Below are 7,668 nucleotides of genomic sequence, written 5' to 3'. Positions count from 1 at the left end.
ATGAAAATTAATGGTAATTAGTGTGCTAAAAGATATTAAATCACCTAGTTTGTCATGAGCAAAATACATTTTTAATTTAGAACCTGCATTTTTTTTTGTTAATCTAATTTGACTGGTAGCAGAGGAGTGAGGAGCAGAAAGACTGTAGGTTTTATTTGTGTCAAAAGCCACAGCAGCAAATATCGGCCTCCACATTATTACTTTCTGTCTGCTGCTCTGAAAGCTTCTCCATCACCGGTTCAGAGAGCATTCAGCAGTTCTAAACAAAAGCCACCTTCTGCTCTCACTGAGAGGCTGTCGGATCATTTCCTCCTACCAGCAACGTTTTAAAAGAAATATGTTCATATTTGAGAATTTTCATTAGCTAATGAGAACCTGTGTTATCAGCATGACTGTGTAATGTTTGTACCAAAATTTGAGCCCGAAAAAAAAGCAATTTGGAGTCCAAAAGGCTCAAAATTTCATGTGATTAATTATAACTTTTTATATCATACAGCAATATATATATAGTTGTTTTACATGTCAAAATGATATTATAATGAACTGTGTTTCCATTGACCATATAAATGCCCAATTTGACATCTATACAAATACATATTTTTTTCAACATTATTAGAATACTGACAACATTTTCCACACACTTAAAATGGAAACTCAGCTACAGTTTATAGGTTGTGAAAGCACCCAATGCAAAGATGGATGGAGGGTAAACTGAGTTCTTAAATAATCATTTTCAAAGAAAACCTGCAGCAAAGATTGATGAAAATAAAGGACATAAATTCAGAGATAAATTCAGACAGAAACCAAGCAGGCACAAAGCACAGGATAACAAGAGAAACCTGCAAAAAAGTGGGCTCAACCCTTGTGTCTAGAAATGGGGTCCTACCGACCCCACACACGTAAAACTTGTATAATTTGCCTCAGTCCTCGCACATGCAAGGGTTAAATACTGATCAGGTGATTGGGAACAGCTGTCAGAGAGAGCTGCCAGTCTGAGAAAAGGTGGATGTTAACACAGAAGTTGAACTGAGGAAAGAAATTACAGAATACTGATCTAGGACAACTAAATCCAATCTGCACAAACTATGTACAACACAAAAATATAAAAATAAAAAAAACACATAAATGAGTAAACTGATGTAGCAAGACCTTTTGAACAATAAATAATACAGGACACTAAATGGAATATGGCAAAACTTAAATGGATGTAAACAAATGAGGAAGTCAGTAATTTTATTTGTAAAGCAGTTTTCACAGATCTAAAATCACAAAACACTGTACAATAAAAATCAATCTTAAATCACACAAAGAATTAAACAAGCCCAAGAAACAATGAAATTGTGACATAAAGCCGGTAAAAACACAAGCAGTCAACTAACAATGATAACACTTTGTGCTGTTTTGTTTGGCACATGTGGAACAAATGTGAAAGATTTTCCGGCATGTTGTCAACATGTGAACATTTTCCCATTTTAAAACCTCTCACATCATACATTTTACCTTTTAGTGTAATTAGATGTGGAATATATGACTACACTGCAAATCCTTAAAATCTTACTCAGTCTTTTCTAGCGCAAATACATTAGTACACTTGAAATAAGACAAAACAAACCTGCAAGTAACTTTTCAGCAGGATATATGATTTTGTTTAGAGTCAATTATTCTTTAATAATGATGAACATTAGTTCCATTAGCAGATTATTTCACTTTCAACATAAGAAAAATGTCTTGTTTTAAGTGATACATTCTACTTATTTTTTTTAAATTGCATAAATATCAACTCTAAATATTCTACTTGTATTCCATTTATCATATGAATGTGAGTGAAACGCAGGCATTCTCTGCTTGGCGGTTGTGTACTGTATCTCCACTCTGAGTCTGTTTACCTTAAGGCAGACAATCACAACACAAGCCAATTCAGATTTTAACCTTCTCCACAAACAGTCTTGCATGTTCTCACTGCTGTGAGGCAGGGGCTGCCAGTGGGGTCAGCATAATACAAATGAAGACAGGATGTTGAATATTTATGGTGGTGGGGCAGTGTGTTAGGGCTCTGGTGAAGTAGCTGCAGGGTCTGTCAGGCAGTTCTCATTAGCAGCGACTGAAGCAGACTTGCACAAGCTACAAGCTGCAGCAGTCAGTCTCTCCTCTTAAGTTGTAGTTTCTTTTGTTTTTGGACTGTTTGGCCTTCTTTAACTTTTCACTCTTTTTTTTACGTTGTTTTGTAAACCCCCTGACTAAAAACTCTTCTGCTCCATCGAGAAAGTTTGTGCAAGAAGTGAGCAATGTCGTCTGTATTTCTCACCTTATCAGAGATGGAGAAAACTTCGGCTGATGTGGGAAGAAACAAAAAAAAGGCTTTTACTCTCTTCCCTGTCAGCAGTTTCTGCTTGAAACCGAGCTCAAAGCGTGGGTTCTGTGAATCATCTGTACACAGGAGTATGGAATGTGGATGACACAAATATCACAGCTTTCTACTGAGAGCAGCTCACCGGGTAACGGGGGAAAACTGTGTAAGCTTTCCACAGCTTTTCTGCATAGTTTCAGAACAATGCAACGCACTGCGTTCTTGCTGTGGCATTTGAAACAGATATAAATTAGCACTCTCTCCACGGACCACAGAGTGTCTTCTAACTGTTGAGGGATCACACATCCAAGCCTCCCTAGGAAAGCTTACTTGGTTAAAATGGAGGCTGATTGTCGAGAGGGGATTCAGAAAGAGCAGTGTGGTTTTGATCCTGGCTGTGGATCAGTGAACCAGATCTTTGCCCACGTAGTAGTGATGATGGAGTCAGACTAGTTGGGTTATTCATGTTTCAATATTCTATTTTGTGTTTCTGGTTCTAGTGAAGGCTTCTGACAGGGTCTTTTAGGACATTTGACAGGATGCTATAGCAGTAAGAGGTCCTTGAAAATCCACTAGGCACCAGGTTCATCCTGGAATCCACCAGCACAGTCTCTGTTCTCATTTGTGCTTTTTGCAGATTCTGTGGTTGTCTTGGTGCATTCTACCCAGAACCAGAACCAAACATGGAGACCCAGCATTCAGCTTCTATGAGCCACAAATCTGGAACAAGCTTCTAGAAAACAGCTGAAACACTGAATTCATTTAAATCAAGACTTAAAACCCACCTGATTGGAGCGACCTTTGATTAGCAGAAAGTTAAACATTGATCAATAGATTGACATATTTCCTTGATGATTTTGATAACATTTGACAAAATGTAAAGTTGGTTGCTTGTTTCATAAGTGATGACAATATGTTGATTTTATGATGTAAAGCCTTGTTGCTGAAATATGATATACAAATAATATTGACTTGACTTAAAACTATAGGATGGGTTTCTGCCCATTGATCCAGGGATGCTTAAAAAGTTATATCCTACCAATTTAAAACATATAAAATAACAGCAATTATTCACAAATGGAAAACATTTGAAGGAGTTTCAGACTCTCCATGGAGAAGATGTTCATATAATATTCTATATAATACACAGAGAAATGGTCAAAATAACTACATCTCTGAGTTTTTATCACACATCATGTTAAAGTTCATTAAAAGACAGTAAAACGACTCAAGATTTATTTTTTTGAAGGAGAGAGATCCTTCTCTGGCAGCATGTTTTGGTTTGTAATTGGATCTGAATGAAATATGAGACTTTTGAAACAATATTTTTCTGACAAGTGGACCAAAATAGAGATGCTTGGCTGTAATACACAACTCCATGTTTGGGGGGGAAAAAAAGAAAACTGTGCACCTTGCAGTTATACAGTCAAATATGTTCTCCTCTGTTTAACCTAACTCTTGTTTTTGCACTGTGGGCGGAAGCCAAAGTCCCCGGAGAGAACCCACGCATACACAGGAAGAACATGCTGAAAGACCCCAGGCCTGGATTTAAAAGCTGTGCAGAAAGGAAAGGTGTGTAACTCTCAATGAACTGAAACAACAATATGCAGTAGACCCCAAGTTCTTCCACAACATTGTGAAAAGCTGTTTAAGTCAAACAAAAACCCATTACTGAGAGCAAAGGCTGCGAAAAGTGGTTCTAGAAACTGGTGAATCATAGTTTTCTCTTTGGCTTAACCTTTGTTTTAATAACTTACAACGGTGTGTAAAATATGTGCTTTTGTACATGTTTAGCTGGAATTAAATCCTTGCAGAACCTGTTCAGAATCAGATCAGATTAAAGAGGGTGTAAGCACTTTTTCTCTCCAGCAGACAGACGTGCCACAGCAGCAGAGCTGGCAGCGGCAGGGCAGCTTCAGCTCGGTGGCAGCGTGGCTGCGCTTCCAGTTGGAAGGCTGGGTTTCACCTTGGAGCATGCCAAGGTCGTCCTTGGACAAGAATCTGTTTCCCCACTGATCACAATATGTTACAACCAAAACACTTTTAATGTTTTAATTATTCAGAAAAAATTATGCACTGAAAAGTGTATCAGTGTATAATGTCACATAATGTGTTAATATCGCTGTCTAACTGAGAATGTTCTGTTTTGGAAGTGAAAGTAAGCATTACATCCCTGTGGGCGGGTGAGAGAAATGTTCCAAAGGTTTTAATATGTGTTTGAAAGAACAAGTTGAACGTAAAGAGAACAGCATGGCCAGCATGGCAAATATATGAAAAAGCAATTAATAAATAATTTACTGTGGTCACACTGAACTTGTCTGAACAAATGCAAACTTTGTTCTGAGTACATTTATCCACATTATGAACTAAAGTCACATCTGTGTTGTTGATTGCTTTTTCTCTAGAACCGTCTTATCTTCTTGTCTGTTTTTGTGTGCTTTTACACTGTACTGGTACTTTAGTAGATTTCATCACTTGATTCTCCTGTCGGATATCTGCATCTATGCCAGTTTTCTGAAACCAAAAAAAGTACTGTTTCGTCCAAAAGATGTTAAAACTGTTTGTTCTTCAAAGAAAGTTGTTTTTACCAAAAGTTCATTCATGTAATAATGGCTCAATTCATTTACTTTCAAAACATTGAGTCTGGACATATGTTGAAATCACTCTTGTTACTGATTAGTTAATGGACAGTGAAACATAACAGAATCTGATTCTTTGTCTAAATTATGGTGTTGCCTGCAAAACTCCCCAGACAGCAATACCATTTTCTGGTATTGCAGCAGGCATTGGAGAACAATTCCAGCTGTAGGTCTGCAATATTCCTCCACATATAAAAAATAAGAATGAAAAGTTTGGAACTCACAAAATTAAAAACTATCTTTCATACGAAGCACACGCTTGTCTGACTGTAAAGACATTTGTCAGCTGCTCATGGTACAGCAATCTGGTAATTTGGTGCTAAATCAAAATTTGAAGCAGTGCTGTCACAATCCCCTCAGCCTGTGCAGCAGAGGCAAACATCCCCCTTCATGCATGCATGCTGTGTCAGTAATAGAAACTAATATTTATGCAGACTTGGAAACCTTGAGGTGCAAACAGAAAATGTTTTTAAAATAAATATATATATGTAATTCAAACGTTTCATAATAAATTTTGTCAAATGGCGTCAGAATGCATTTCTAAAATACCTCAGAGATGGAAATGGTCTGTTGCTGCTTTGCATATTTACTGCTTCCCACAGCAGGTGCTGCTGCTGCTGCTGCTGCTGCTGCTGCTGCTGCAGAGTGATTTGCAGCAACCTGCTTTTCTACAATTAGCATAAAAGTTTGAGTTGTGTGCTCCTCATTCAGGATAATTAGACTTCTTGGTAATTTAATGTAAATTACAGTTTTTGTTCAAATTATATCTTCATTAAGTTTTCATTACTTGTCACATCTACCTAATGAAGCTGCTCGTTATGTTGTTTATTTATATCCTTCAGCAGCTCTTGGAGAAAGGAAAAGCTCACAAGAACCCTTGACCTACATCACGTTTTTCCGCCGACGTTCCTCTCAGTGCTCTGTCTGGTCTATCTGCCTTCCAGTATGTGTCTCGCATCCTGTCGGAATAACAACACAAGACATTCACAAGATCAACTCATGAATAAAAACAGGAGAGCCGTGATTGGTGGATAAATTTGAGTGAGTTTAGAAAGTACTTAGTCTTTCAAGTTTCTTTAGTTTTGCTTTTTGTGTTTCAGATCATCAAATTAATCTTAATACCAGACCATGATAACGTAAGTAAAATAAATAAAATGTGGTAATTTAAGTTTTTATATGTGTGTGTGTGTGTTCAATCCAGCCTGGCTCAGTGTTAAAATTTTATCACTCCCTGCAACTACCAACTGGGCCGCCCTTTGGCCTCAACAAAAGCCATGAAGTATTTGTAATAACTGGTAAAATATGAAGCCTCTCAGTTGATGTCTGAGATGCATTGTTTGGGAACCCAAAGGTGATTGATTTTAACTTTGCAGACTTACATCTTGACTTTCTATGACTCAAGCCCTAAATAGTTAGAAATTTCTGTGTAACTCTTTCCAGGCTGATATCGGTCAATTATTTCTTGAATACCTTGGGAGTGAAGTGTTGTGCTGCTTTTCAGGGTTTTAACATCTTATTGCCAGAAGAGATTTATTGATTCTGCAGGTGTAGTGTGAGTCCTGAAACTGAACTCTACTGTATGCTATATCAGAGTAAACTCATGATTTACCAAGGAGGGTTGACAGATTACAATTGCCAAAGGTCTGAATAGGCATCAGCCTAACTTTGTCACTGTAAGGATAAACAGCTACAATAGCTGGACGGATATAATAGAGGAAATCCTCTGAAATGTGCCCTTTGTATTAACTAAGATCATCTTCATCTAATTTTATTTATTTTTTTATCTTAAATATGCATGACAAAGTATCAAAAACAAAAAAATCTACAAGGGCAAATACTACAAAGCGCTGGCACATCTGGAAACCAGAGAGAAAATGTGTTGACATTATCAGCACACAGTCAAACCAATGAGTGAAGGTCAGCAGAAACAGAGGACACCTCACACACATTAGACAGCATTATCAGCCCATGTGGAGTTTGATGGGGTCATGCGAGGACAGAGATAGTTACATCATCTGGGGTGAGGAGATGTTCCACTTGCTCGGTGTAGATTGTTTTATTATAGCACCTTAATTTTGTTCAGCAAAATTTGTGCACAGAATGTGAGTGCTGTACAAGAAGTACAAATACATGGACCCCAGTACTCCGAAACACTGAGATGGCCATGCTTCTGATTGTTATGTCAAGAAAACAAAGCTTGTTTACTCAAGAAAATGACATAAACTGTGTTTCTTTAAGATCACAGAACAGCTAGTTCAATCATTTAGACATAATGACATATTAAGGCAAGATGAGCCAAACAGACCCCTGTCACAATAACGACTCACAGAAAGTAAGATAATTATATTTGGTTTAGGTAACCAAATATTATCGTAGCAAAACAAGTTCTATTATCTGAAGAGTAGAGCACATAAGTAGTTATTAAGACCACAGTGTTAATTTAGTAAGCACAGGAAAAAAAAAAAAAAATACAATTATATATATATATATATATTAATAAACATAAACTTATTATTATTATTGCTATAAAACAGGCTCCATCATGTTGGGCATATGACTTCATGACAAAACAAGATGCCATCTTGACACAAGACATATAAATAATGGCATATTTTGACAGAACAAACTTTAAATGAGAGAGTTAAACTGTCATCACGACAAAACAAGCTTCATTATCTGGAG

This window comes from Poecilia reticulata, linkage group LG14 (assembly GCF_000633615.1).
Source record: "Poecilia reticulata strain Guanapo linkage group LG14, Guppy_female_1.0+MT, whole genome shotgun sequence".
Lineage (NCBI taxonomy): Eukaryota > Metazoa > Chordata > Actinopteri > Cyprinodontiformes > Poeciliidae > Poecilia > Poecilia reticulata.
Note: the sequence above shows the minus strand (reverse complement) of the source record.